The sequence below is a fragment of the Equus przewalskii genome, chromosome 10 (genome assembly GCF_037783145.1).
Source record: "Equus przewalskii isolate Varuska chromosome 10, EquPr2, whole genome shotgun sequence".
Classification (NCBI taxonomy): Eukaryota; Metazoa; Chordata; class Mammalia; order Perissodactyla; family Equidae; genus Equus; species Equus przewalskii.
This window is the reverse complement of record NC_091840.1, coordinates 12,468,380-12,482,758: the sequence shown is the minus strand read 5'-3', so window position 1 is coordinate 12,482,758 and position 14,379 is coordinate 12,468,380. Positions and strand designations below refer to the sequence as shown.

The 14,379-nt window shown below is 47.1% G+C and overlaps 1 long non-coding RNA gene across 1 annotated transcript; it reads left to right on the top strand.

Annotated features, from left to right (window-relative positions):
- Positions 1-7: 7 nt before the first annotated feature.
- Positions 8-10,040, top strand: LOC139073858 (uncharacterized). Its single transcript, XR_011522954.1, has 3 exons — positions 8-2,152; positions 3,715-3,794; positions 9,622-10,040. It is a non-coding gene; the product is annotated as an uncharacterized lncRNA (long non-coding RNA).
- Positions 10,041-14,379: the final 4,339 nt, after the last annotated feature.

The window sequence follows — 14,379 nt, the reverse complement described above, 5'->3', positions numbered from 1 at the left end:
GCTCATTAGCATGGGCTGCGCTGGCGCCCACCTGCCGCCAGGGGACGACGTCCGGCTCTGCCGGGGCCTGGGGAGTCTCAGGCTGAGGCCCGCGCCTTGAGGACCCGCGAGTGAAGGATCTGTCGCAAAGGGCGAGCCTGGGGCCGCACCACTAAGCCTGGGGAAGTGAAAACAGTAAACCATGGGTTTTGGATCGCTGGTTAGCCGGCCAAGTCACTGGATGGCCCTTAGCAAATTGGATAAACTTTCTTAACGCCAGTTTCCTCATCCAACCGGAGGAAAGCAAGTGAGTGGGTGGGAACTGACACCTGTCTGTCAGGTGCTGTGAGACCGGAATGAATAACCGAGTCAACTGGCAGTGGAGTGTGGTTGGCGGTGAAGAATGCTGCTCACCTGCCAGGTGGGCTGGCTCTGAACGCCGGATTTGCCACTAGCTCTAGGATCTCAAGCGAGTTAGGGAACCTCTCTGGGCTTCCTTTTCCCCCATCTGATCAATGAGGATACTATACCTCCTCGTGGTTTTTGGGGGTTTTGTTCTAGTTTGGGTTTTAAGATTACTAAGCTAATAATGCATGTGAAAACACTTACAACCGGGACTGAGACGAGGTGAATGTCACGTAAATCATAGTTTCTCGTATGTCTCTTGGGACTCTTTCTTAAAAATCACCATGCCTGGTGGCTCATTATGCATACGGTCAGAATAATATGAGAACTGTTGGAGTAGTAAATGGAGATTGGAATGGGCTAAGCAAAGTAATTTCAGAATCGTTTTAAATGTGTGTGTACCTGTGACTGTTTCCTTATTCTCTTATTTTGTTGATTTGGGTTTTCCCCTTTTTTCTTGATTTGGTTAGATGGTGATTTATTTCTTATAATGAGATAGTGTGTGTGTTTGTGTGCATGTGTGTGTTTACTTGAGAACCAGGTTTTATTTAGAATTGGAACTTCAAGATCATCTAGTCTTTGGATATTTATGCTGCTAAAATTAGTTAACAGACGCAAGAGGAGCTGTAAACTAGATAAAAACATTCAGTACATAGAGTGACCCCCTGTGTCGCTTTGCACCTGTCGCCCTGAAGTAGTTCGTGGCATCCTTTTGCACTCACATCCATTTACTATGGGATGATAAATCAGATGGTCACTCTAACCACATATCCGTTTCTCACTCTACAATGATCAGATCAAGCCTCCCCATTTCCTAGATGAGGGAGACATCGTGAGGCAGTGGAAAGAGAATGTGACTAGGACTCAGGACATTTGGATTCTGATCTCAAATTTATTCCTGACCCACTGGGGGACTTTAGGCAAGGCACATCCCCTCTCGAAGCCTCAGTCCCTGGTCAGAGTTGTTCAGAGCTCCTCAAAGTTTGCTCTACAAGCTGTGCTTCTCAAAGTGTAATGTACAAACCAGTCTCCTGGGGACCTTGTTAAAATGCAGATTCTGATTCATGGAGTTCAGGGTGAGGCTGAGATTCTGCATTCCTAACAGGATCCTGCTGATGCCCATGCTGACTTCAATCTGAGCAGCAAACATCTAAAAAGACTTATTCCACAGACTACAAATCAGTATGACATTTTAAAAAATAAGAAGCAGATTACAGTGAAATACATTCAGAAATCTACATGCCTAATACATTTAAAAGGAATTATTTGCTGCAGGGCTCCCCAAACCTCTAGCATACTTCCAAACAGAATGACTTGAGCAGCTCAGAAGAAAAGTTTTTCAGAAAGACAAGGTCTTTATTTTATAAACTAATGCAACAGAGGTAAGACAGCAGCCAGTTTTCCCACGCTTACCCTCAACCCCTCTCCCAGACGAATAGATGAAGTCTCTGATTGCTTGCCATACTTAAACCTCGTTGCAAGGAAAACAGTTTCACCCACAGCTCCCTCCACAGCCCCACCGCACCCACTGGCTCATATTTTGCACCCATGTCATGTGACTTGACCCATGGCTAACTGACCAGAGACACTGGAGTTCCTGACCCAGGCCACCAGTTCACACACTGGCCAAGAACCTGCAACAAAGGATGAACTGGACCAACCAGATTATCACTCTTGGAAATAGCCACTTGAGCCAGCTAGGAGAGGTGGCCAAATCTGAAAAGAAGCTCCAACGTGGAATCAGGCCCATGATGAAGCAAAACCACAGGTGAGCTAACGTCACGAGGGAGACAAACTCTGAGCAGGCCGTGGAAGCCTGGAGTAGAAAAGAGAATGGAACAGCAGCACAGAGCGATGTAGGGATACCCCAAGAGCCATTAGAAATGGAAGTGGAGGCTACTGGGGGCTATTGGGGTCACAAACAGCAAATTGTGTCATCCTTAGTTAGTTTTCATGGTGGTGATGGGCTATAGATTAGAGGAATGATGGAAACATATTATAGTTGTGTTTCAGCAAGACATTTGCGGACCAGAAAGAAAAAAATGAACATTGTCCCCTCCCCTCCAGGAAGCCCAAAGGAAATTTGCAGCCAATTTGTAGCAAGCATAGGACTTTAATGCCATTGTATCTTCATTCTGTCCAACACCACCCTATACTCACCCTGGTCTTCACTCCATATTTAATTTGTTTTCCTTGTCCTGATTTTTAATTTATTGTTTACCATTTTATATTATGCATCTCCCTATGCCTCATTGACTCAATTGTGAAAAGAGACATGGTATAAATAAATAAATAGATTGGATAAAAACTAACTTTAGTGGATTCATGTCTGAATGATCATATCCCCAATATTTCCTTAATCATCAGTGTGGGCAGAGAGATAGGTCTTTAGTTGCATGTCACAGGACCCCAAATTGCATCCTGTTAAAAATCATAGGGATCATAGTGACAACATTGATGACACAGTGTTTACATTTTCGAATGATGATGCAAAAGACAAGAATGACTAATACATTAGAAAATAGTATTTGCATCCAAAAGTTCTTGCCAATCTGAGCTTTATCTGATGTGCTTTCAGGAACTGATCAAATGCCCACACTGAATCAGCATCTCTGAGATCAACTTCAAATGTTTGGATTTCTAACTATTATCAAAAGTCATTATAAGAGCTATTCATGTGAATTTCTTTTTGAAAAAGTTCTGATTTGATCCAAAACTGTTAAGATATTGTCCATTCTATCCCTCTACCATGTGCCATAGGAGAAATTTCTTTCAAAGTTTATTTAGTAGCAACAAAAATTTAGTCTTCCCTAAAAAACCCCTACAATGCTTCCTTTTTCTTGAGCAAGAGAGACGTAAATCCTGTTTCTTGTTCATGTTGACCAGCAGACCACTTCAAATCTGGCATTAGTCTTCCTTGGAGCAACAGGAATGAACACTTGGTTTCTAATTTTTTTCTCCACTCTGTTTTCCTATTTGAGTTCATCTACCATTGGTTTTATTATCTGGGCTTTTTTCTTTTGGTAAGCCACCACGACTCCTTTTTTAGAATGATATGGGATCTAAATAAATTATATTTGAATGATTAGTGGAAGATTGCTTGATGAATTGGACAAGGTGGGGGAGAAAGGAAAAAATGTGCAATCTCAACAGTCTTCAAGATAAGTGGCTGTCTTTATCGAAATGATTTTTTGAACCTACCTTGTTTTATTTTAGTCCAAGATACCAGGGAGAATAGCGTGGTGAAAAAATATATTTGAATTTGATAAACATCTTGCTCTCTTTACAAGACAATTGATTAGAGCACTTCTGTCTATCTAAACTGATCAGCTCGACTCAGAAGTGAGAGGATGTCTCCTTCCCGCAAGCCTGAATCTCCTCTCTCCTCGCTGCATCTCCATCATTTCCAGGTGAGATGGATGAGTGAGCAGATGAGGGAGGGAGGAATTGGGTAGGAATGTGGATGGGTATGGGGACTTCGGAGAGTTCACATAGAATGAGCTGACCTAAGTCAGACCTCCCAGTCACTCCCAGTATGCCATCCTATAATAAGAAATGTTTCCCCTCGGTCCTATCCATTCTAAGGAGTGGAGTTCCTGCAATAAATCCAGGGCAGAAATTTCCCAGAAACACTTTCTATAAATTATCAAAGGCAAATATGACAATACTGTCTCATTTTCTGTCCTCCATGAGACACCAAAATATGCCTCCTTTAAGTGGGAATCAAGTGGATTCTGCATAATAATATTGACATCTTTGCTTTTATAAGTTCTTTTTCCACTATAAAATATACATGCAAACTACCGAAAATTTAGAAAATAGAGAAAAGCAAAATTTTAAAAATGTAATAATATCTAATCTGGGAAAAGAAATTTGGATGACTTGAAATGGAGTGCATGACAGAAATGGACCTGCTGAAAGTCTGGGGACTTGGATTCTGATTTCAGCTCTGCTCTAACTAGCTGGGGTGGCCTTGGGCAAGTGACTTATTTTAGATGATTTTTTTTCCACTTGTAAAAGCAAAAGGTTGGGCCAGCCACAGCCACTATTCCGGTATCCCAGGATCGCAGAATAGTTAGACAGGCAAATGCTATAGGCCAACTACCTGGGTTTACATTCCCAGTGCTGTCATTTATGAGTTGTTTGAGCCTGGGTAAATGTCATAGCCTATCCATGTTTCAGTGTTCTCATCTATAAATGAAGATCATGATAATCTGTCTCACATACTGATGATTCGGTGAATGTTGGCTACCATCATTATCTTAAACACAGTCCAGCGTGCCTTCCCAGCCATATCTAATGTCACACAAGACCTCTTTTCTGAGAGCCACACATCCAATGTGGTCTACTCAGCATCACTATGACCTCACATGTCATTTGGGATCTCAACTTTGTGGTGTCCAAAACTGAGTGAGTAATCCCTGCGCATCTCAAACCTACACCTCCTTCACTGTTGCCTATCTCAGCAAATAATACCAACGCCCACTCAGTTGCTCATCCCGCAAACTTGGGAATTGACCAGAGAACTCTTTCTCTCTTACTCCTGAGATCTAATCAATCATCACATGATGTTGACTCTGTTTCCTTAATTTTTCTTAATACATCTACTTCTGTCATCTCTACTGCCGCCAGCTAAATCCAAGCTACCGGCGTCTCTTGGCTGGGCAACTGCAATGGGGCCTAACTGGACCACATTCATTCCTGCCCCCTCATTCCCTTCCAACTTTCAATTCATTCCTCCTGCTGTCACTGGAGTGATTTTTTTTAACTCTGTATTTACACGTTTCAGTCTTCTGCGTAGAGGGCTTCAGTTGCCCACCACAGATCTTAGGAAGAAGCCCATTTGTAACGAATCTTACAAGGCCGCTCGGGCCCATCCCATGCCCCTCTTTCTCTTCATCTTTATGCCCCCACTACACTGGCCCCATTTCTGGAACAACCCATGCCTCTTTTTGCCTTAGGGCTGCCACATTTGGCAAAAACTATTCTTCACTTACTTCTTACCTGCTAACTTCTCATCCTTTGAGTTGCAGCCAAAATGTCACTTCCTCAGGCAAAAGTCTTCTCTGACTCCCTCCCCAGACTGGGTTAGGTCGTTCCACTATGCCTTTTCTGGGGCCACTTTCCTTAATTATAATTTTTTTCGCTTGTAAAAGGAAAAGGTTGGGTTTGTAAAGCTGTGTCATAGCAGTATTTTTCACAGTAGCCCAAAGGTGGAAGGAACCCAAGTGCCCATCAATGGATGAATGGATAAATAAAATGTGGGATTTATATACAGTGGAATATTACTCAGGCTTCAAAAGGAAGAAGTTCAGCCTTCAAATGGTTGATTATTACGTCAGTCTCTCTGTATTGTCTGTCTATATTCCTAACTGGACTGTCAGCCCCATGAGGACGGGACTTGATTCTCTTATTCACATGCTATTCCCAGCACTTGGCTCTTGCTGGGGTAGAGCAGACTTTCAGTCAGTATTTGAGAGAAGAAGGAGATTTGGAAAGACACGCAGAGAATAGAAATGAGGGACCACGTGACCCCAGGAGCCTCAGTTTCTATCTGTTCAGCTCCAGCCCCTCAGAGGCCCAGCTGTTCATTGACTTTGCTGCCTGTCGTTGGATGCACAGACGTGTCGTTACAAGCCCTTTACTTAGGGTGGCATGAGAGCCTTTCTGCTCCTGGAGTGCTGGAACTGTGGCTTCTCCTTCAAAATTCCCTCAAGGCTTTTCAAATAAGGATGATAATAATGACAAATGCTCATATCATCAACTGAGTATGAGCCTGGAGCTGTTTTAAGTGTTGTAGAGATCACTCACTTAATCTTCACGACAACCCCCTGAGGGAGGTACTGTGACACAGTCCCCGTTGTTCAGATAAGAATCCAGAGGTGGTGGGATGTGGCACGGGACTAGCCAGTAGCAGAGGTGGGCTTCGAACCTAACAGTCCAGCTTCAAAGTCCATATATGTAACCAATATACTGCATACAAATCCCCACTGTAAGTCTGGCATAACCGTGCATGGAATAGAGACGGGAGAGGCGTAGGGTAGCTGAACGGTGGGGAAGGCTTACTTGCCTCTCCCGATGTGTTTTCCCTGGAGCATTCCCTGCTAGCTGCACCTCTCCCAACCTAGCTCTGCCCCTTAGCTCGCTCTGTCCTGGAGGAAGTGGAGTGACTCATCTGATTGGCAAATTTGGGAAGAACTACAGCCCCTTAGGCATTAAGCTTCCTGCAGACAGCATCTGTTCTACATTATCCCACCCTAAGAAGCCCTGCCCTGGGACTGCATCACCGTGACCAGTGGGAGATCCCGACTCCTTTGGACTTCGGCAGGCCCATTTGGGTCTCTATGCATCTCTCAAACTAAGCTCAGGTCTCCAACTCAGCCTTTATCAGAAACAAGAGTACTGTTTCCATGCTCAATCTGTCCCATCCAGGCAGAGGAACTGTCGTCTGCCCCATCAGAGACCCCACACTCAGTAGGATTTTATGGTTGCCCTGGGTGGTCTGGTTAGACAAGCAGGTTTTGGTGCTAGGACCCTCTGAGTTCAGGCACACTAAGCTGAATTCCCAATGGCAGACGTTCGAGACAGGTACCTCCATCCCTGTAGACACACTGCCCCAGCCTCCCTTACCCACCAGTGAAGAGGGCCAGAGGTACTGCTCCAAGATGTGAGGTAGGAGGTGCCCTCATTGCGCATGGTGGAACCCAGGGCTGCTGGAGCTGCCTCCACCTTGACCTGGGCACTCTCTGCTTTGTCGGGTCTCTCTGAGGCAACACAGATGATGCTGAAGGAGAATACCCCACCTTTACTAGGTTTCTGAAGGGTGCCCAGCCCTTCCACCTTTCAACTCATTGAATCCTCATAATATCCCTGTGGGAAAGCTACAATGATGATGCCCCTTTTACAGATGGGGAAACTGAGTCAAAGAGGCTTTAGATAACTACCCTGGTCGTGTAGCCTTGAATGGTAAGTGGCAGAGCTGGGACATTGCCCCAGGCAGGCTGGTTCCAGAGTCCACACTCCAAACTCTGCCTCGGGCTACTTCGGCCCAGATGAACACCAGCTGATGACCCTCAGGCACACTGGCCACCAAGATCTCCCCTGGGGTTTTGGTGTCCCTGGTATTCCTGTGTCAGGCTCTGGCCCAGCACCTCCTTTTGCTGCCAGCAGGCACTGTCTTTCCTAAGGAACAGCTGCAGAAGCGGGAGCAAGTATGTCAGTCCTATTGTGACCTTCCAAAGCAAGGGGTTTTCCAAAGTTCCCACCCCGCTGCTTTCTGCCCCCGATTTTTCTGGGAACAAGTGCCGTCTGGAAAGGTGCAGAAAGATGACTGATCCAGGATACATAAAGGAAATGAAAACATGAACACCTGTGAGGAGTTTGTTTAACGTCCACAAGTTTCACTTTCTTTATTAGACAAGGAGTTTCAAATTCCATCTCCCTCACTCTTACTTCTCTTTGCTTCCATGTGGGTCTAAACACTGCTTTTCTTTCTCCCTTCTGCCCTCCCCGCTTGTCTCTCTCCCTTCTCTTCCTCTTTCCCCGGTAACACCAGCTGGCATCTTCACCTTGGAAACAGTAGCTCTGCCCTTTTTTCTCCTCTCTCTCTTCTTTGATTGCCAGCCGTTCTGGGTTCAAAGCCAAGGCAGGCTGCCCTGCAGACTTCAGTATTTTTTAATATGAACCCCAGAGAATTTATCTCTCTCAAGGATTGCTGGCATCCCTTCCTCCAAGATCTGTGACTCCCAATTGCCTCCTAGACGAAGACCCTGCCCTCAGCCTGGCATTCCAAGGCTGGCCCAGAGCTGATCTCATTTTCTAGCCATTGCCGCTCCCTGCTCCCTAACACTCCCTAAGACCCTCTGCTTCTGTCAACTCAGGCCGCTTGCCTTTTCCTGGGCACATGTTGAACTTGCTTTGGGCTCTTGCCTCTCCGTCTGCCTGAAGCCCCTCCTCCACATCATTCGTTGGCAGTTGATGCAGCCCTGACGCCCCGCTTCCGGAACATCTCCCTGTGCCCAGTCAAAGCCACACTTCCTTCCTCTCCCTCCTTTGGCCCTAGTTCAGGGCCTGCTAGTGACACTCACTGCTCCCAGGGGCTCCATGCCCCCTCTGGACTGCAAGCATCCCCAGGGGTACAGCCAGGGGCTCGTACAACTTCCTCACATCCCTCATCCTGCCCCTGCATTGCACACTTCTCCACCCAGCCTGCTCCCTCCCCATCACATCTGCAGTGCTCCCAGAGCCCCCTTCCTAAACAAACGCCCCTCTGTTCTAGAAGGCAGCCCCTCTGTTCACTCAGCAGCCCTGAGGGTGCCACCTCTCTTGCTTCTCTCCCACCTTCCTCCCCTATGCCCAGAGCAGTGCTTCCTCTAGTTTCCTCAGACACTCCCCTACTCAGATGCTAAGAGTCCTCCTCCTCTGGGGCTCAGCCCACCCAGCTTTGCCTCCTTCCACCCATCTGGGTATCTGCCTGCAGGTTTCTTCCCTGTTTTCAGTCTCTTGTCTTCATCTTGGATGACTTCAGGGTCCCCCTGGGTCACCCACCTGACTTCCCAATCTTATAGATCCCCAAGGACCTCTGCCATCCCTTCATTTCAGCCACACTCTGGACTTTGTCCTCATCCACAAATATGCCGCCTTCGAAACCTGGATTTCAGCTCCTGGCCCTGCGAGCCAGCTTCTGGTCCCTCCAGCTCTCTCTCCGTCCCTCTGCTCTCAAGTGCCCTTCAGTGCCCGGGCCCACCCCTCCAATCCCTCTGGTCATCAGGCCCTCCCTGGCTGCACTTCGCACCCCACTGAGCCTGGACTCCAGGTCAGTCGTGTGAACTAACTTCTCAATAGCCTCTTCGGGCCCTCCCACCTGACAGACTTACCCTCAAATCCCCCTGGCGTAAGACAATCCTGTATGTGAGTGAATAAGGGAACCTGGAGGAAAACACAACTGTGAAGTAACGTCAGTTTGATCCCAAGGTTACCATCTATTTTGGATCTTCAAACTACACATCCCCTCCTTGAACTCGGCAGCTCCCTCTGCCTCTGGGAATGCACATTCACACAGGCCAGCCCCTGGGACTCATTCGGTCTCATGCCAAGGTCAAGACAAGCAAGGAAAGTTTTGGGATGTCCTGGTGGGCTCTGGGGACTATTTCCCAAGGGTGACTCAGAGCTCCATGGAGAGAAGCAGGCTGGGACTCAAGAGCCTGTGCTTTCTTTTCCTTTCTTCTGTCTTTCCAGGAAGCCTTTGGAACAGGATGCAAATGCAGCTCTTTCCATCCAGCCCGGCATCCTGCTTCCAGATGCAAGAGGCTGAGCAGGCCACTGGGATAGTATTTAAGCGGCTGTGACCACCATGTCCCCATTTGGAAACTGGAGCCCAGGGACCGCCCTCCCCCTCCCCTGTCCCGGCCTTTAAAGTGGTCTGAATAATACATTACACTTTTATTCGTCTTCCTCGCTAGATGCAAGCACTTTACCGGAACCCTGTCATATTCATCTTTATGGCCTGAGGTTCTGCTCCTGGTAGGAGCTCAGCAAATGTTCGGTAAAATGAATTTTTAAAGTAATTATTGAATCATCAAGTCAATGTTTGGATAAACCAGTCAGAGTGAGACTGTTCATGAATCTGCCTAGAAAATACATTTCTTCATACAGTGCTGTTGTCTTTGTCGCTTGGCCTGGAAAAAGCTTTCCCGTATATACATGTGAGAAGTGCCACAACCAGCTGTCTGAATGCTTGAGTGCGAGCTAAGGGAGGCGGTAGATCTGGGAGCATTTATCGAGCCCTCATTATTGCACATCGTGGTGGGCATCAAAGGTGATATACACAGTCACTAGAAAGAGAGTCTGCTTGTCTCAGGGAGCCAAGATGCCCACAGAACAGCACAAATAGCACAGGGAAGAGTGGTGAGGGCACAGGCTTTAGAGACAGGCTGGGTTCCCATCCTGCTCTGCCACATCCGTGCTGTGTGCCCTAAACACGTTACTCAACTTCTCTCTGTCTCAATTTCCTTAAATGTAAGATGGGAATCATACTAATCATAGTACCTACTTCATAGGGCCACTTCTGAGGATTGAATGGAATATGTGTGAAGCACTGAAAATAGTTTCTGGCCCTTTATCGGGGATAATTGTTGTTATTATTATTATTGACTATACTGTTAAATGAGATATTATATATAAAGTGCTAAGCAGTGCCTGGCACTTATCAAGCACTCGGCAATGTTAACAGCTATTATTATTATTATCATTTTTATTTTTAAGTTCTGAATTAGTTATCTGTTGCTGTGTAGCAAATTACCCCCAAATTTAGCAGCTTAATACAATAAACACTTTTTATCTCCAGTAGTTTCTGTGGGTCAGGAATCTGGCAACAACATATAGCTGCATGGTTCTAGCTCAGGATCTCTCAAGGGGTGCAGACAGGCTGTTGCCTGGGGCTTGACGAGCATCTGTTCCAAGATGGCTTACATGGCTGGCAAGTTGATGCTGGCTATTGGCAGGAGGCCTCAATTCTTCCCCAGGTTGACCCTTGTACAGGGCCACTTAAGGGGCCTCACAATACGGCAGCTGCTTCTCCTCTGGTGAGTAATCCAAGAGAACAAGGCGGAACCCATAATGTCTTTCGTGAAACTTTGTGCACAATAATCTATTAGTGACACTGGTCAGCCCTGTTTATTTTGGGAGGGGCTACATGAGGGTGTGAAGACCAGGAGTGGAGACTCGCTGTCCTGGAGGCTGACTACTGCAGGTCCTAAATATGAGTTCCACTGGAGTTCGGAAGAGGGAGAAAATTGAAGGTTAGGGCATTCAGAGAATGTTCTGATTTTTTTAAGCTGGATCTTAGAGAGACGTCCTTCATCATTTCTTTTTCCTCACATTCTTTACTTCCACAGCTCTGGGAAAGAGGACTTTTACAATCAGAAGGGCAGGAGGGAAGCAGGGAAAGTATGAGGAAAAGTTTAAAAGAGGTGACAGGACCTATTTGAGGGATAGTAATGGGGAGACCGACATTGGGAAGGAAAAACGTCTAGAAATAGGGTGAAGGAGGCAGCCTGGGCCTGCCCAAGGAGAGCTCCCAAAGCCGAGTAAATACGTTTAAACTCGCTGAGGTAGAAAGTAAACATTAAAGGAACTCGGCTTTGGCTGAACACCTTTTCAAAGTGCCTGCAGGCTTGTTTGATGTGGGGGATTTGAGGCTGGGTAACGGATTTTTGGAGCTGGAAAGTATTCTCCTCTAAGGGACATTCGCTTCAATGCGAGCATGCCCTGGCGAGGTCAAGGCAACACCAGGAAACGGACTTTAATAGCTTCCTTATATCAGGGTAGGAAGCTCGAGTTGATAAGAAAGTTGGACTCCCGCATCCCGGTTGGAGGAGGAGCCTCCCCAGAGGAAACGTTGGAGTGGGAGATAGTCTGTGTTTACACAGCACGCTGGCAATGTCTGCAGTTTATACAAACTGCATCCTTGGCACGGCTGAAGACAGAACCGCCTAACCTAGAAAAACCCACAGCTGGTGCCCAGCCAGCACCAGGAGGAAGTGTCTGCCCAGACCCAGCCTGCTGGGGGCTCAGAGCCGCCTGGACCCCTTGGGGGTGGGGGCTCCCCTGCACACCGCTGCCCTGACACTGGACACTGCAGTGCCGGGCAGGGCCGTGACAGTCACTTAAGCATCCCCTTCGCGTCCTGCACGGACTACCTGTTCACCTCTTCCAGTCATTCCAGTCAGCAACAGGGAGTGTGTCATGACACCCCTGAGACATGACTGTGGCCCGCTCATCAAGCTCATAACGAACCTTAACGTTTGTGGATCAGTGGGGGTCCCCAAGTGTTCCCACTACGACCCAAATGATTCGCAGACCCTGTGGTGCACTGTGCTGCTGAGCGGGGTGGCATGAGGCAGGCCTTTCTGGATTTGAATCAGCACCATCCCTTGAGGGTGACCTTGGCGACTGCCCTTTACCTCTCAGAGCTTCAGTTTCCCCATCTAGGAGACGGGGAGACGGCTAACAGATAAAAAGTCCTTGAACAGGGACCAGCATGTAGCAAGAGCTCATAGACAACGACCACCACCACAATCTCATTATTACTCCGTTATTATTCCATGCCTCCTAGTCTTCATCCAGTCAGCCCAGAAGGCCCTCTTTCCCATAAGCCCTTTCTCTTCTCTCAAAACTCAACTCAAATACCACACACCTGCTTTCAGGGTGGCCCCATGCCGAGCTCCCAGGCTAGTCGAGAAGCTCTAACGCTCGTGGCCCTGGGCAGCTGTGCCTGTTCCCATCATGGCACAGAGAACGTAGCACAGTGATGGCTGGTTGACCAGTTGGCGTCACCCACTGTGAACTCCTTGTAAACTCATTCTGCTTTCTACTCCGCAATGTGTAGCACACTGCCTGGCCCGGCAGGCACTCCCCACACGTCAGACAACGCAGTGTTGGGCTGGTTCCATAGTCCATAGGTCAGTCCCTAACTGTGCCAGCGGCCCCAGCAGGTTTGCTTCTGGCCTGGACCATCTGCACGTGGAGACTGGAGACTGCAGTGACTCAGGCACGACTGGAGGATTAGAGAAGCCGGGGCCATGGGGGAGGGGTGAGCAGCTTCTTTTCCAGCAGAGCCTTCCCCGTACAACACAGCAAAAACTGAAGTCACGGCAGAAGTTATGCTTTTCCCAGGGAAGATAGTAGGGGTATGAAGCTACCCAGGGAGAGGGGGGATTGCAGCCTAGACCTTTCCTCTGACTTCTGAAAAGTCCTAAATTTGGCTCCCAACACCTAAAGGAGGTCCCTAGAACTAAGGAGTGTCTTCACAATCTCAGAGACTTTGGACAAAGTCCAGGGTCACCGTGTGATTCAGAGGGTGGAGTATGTGCTATAAATTTGCTTTTAAAAAAATCCTGAAGAAACACAGTCTCTTGGCCCCGGGTTCAGACATCTGTCTTAGGGGAGTTGCTTTCTGAACAACAGAAGCACCCTGGTCCCTTAAACCTTTCGGTGTCAACCCAGTCTCCCAAGCTCGCCGTCCTCAAGCCTGCCACAATCTTGCTCTCCCTCACTCTAATGTGGAGTCTGGCTTTGTAAAGTCTCTGGATGGTTCTATTCACTCTCAGGGTAGCCAGGTCCTATCACTGCACACCTGAGTCCCTGCAGCCACCTCTAAGCTGTTCTTCCTGGCTGCTGTCTCTCCTCTCTCCTTCCCCTCACGGGCTCCAGGGCCAGATGAATCACCCTAAAGTAACACCCATGTCACCCACCCTCTTCTCAAAAATACTCCAGTAGTTCCCATTTAGTGACACAATAAAATCTTGATGTCATAACCTGGGACCCAACCTGACTCCACCATGCCTCTTTGACATCAGCTGTTGGTTCTGATCAAACCAGCTCCCACATTGTCGTGGGCACTCACCAGAAGTGTGCCCACTCTGAGGCTGTTCCCCCTGCCTGTAATGCCTGTCCTCACTCCTTTCCTTGTAACCAAGCTTTCAAGGCTTCTGTCCACTTCCCATGGATTGGCCCAGGAAAGAGCCACTAGCTCCACATAGCTACTGAGCACTTGAAATGTGGCTAGCGACACTAAGAAACTTATTTTTTATTTTAATTAAGTTAAATTTAAAGACTGATACTTGGAACAACTTAGTTTTGTGAATCTACTTTTTCAACCGTAAATTTTATGAAATCTAAAGACAGACGAGAGATCTTTAAGGAAAATTCAGTGTCTGAATTGCAATTGTTGCAAATGTAAAATGCATGCTGGATTTTGAAGACAGTAGAAAAAATGAAGAATGTAAGAGAGCTCTTTAATAGTCTTCTTTGAAATGTCATTTTGGATATATTGGATTTAATAAACTATACTGTTAAAATCAATTTCACTTTTTTTTCACTTTTCTAATGTGGGTACTAGAAAATTTAATATTACTACGTGGCTTGCATTACTTCTTATAGACAGCCATGCTCTAGTCTCTAGATTGCTGAAGCAATGGTCTGTTTAGTTCACTG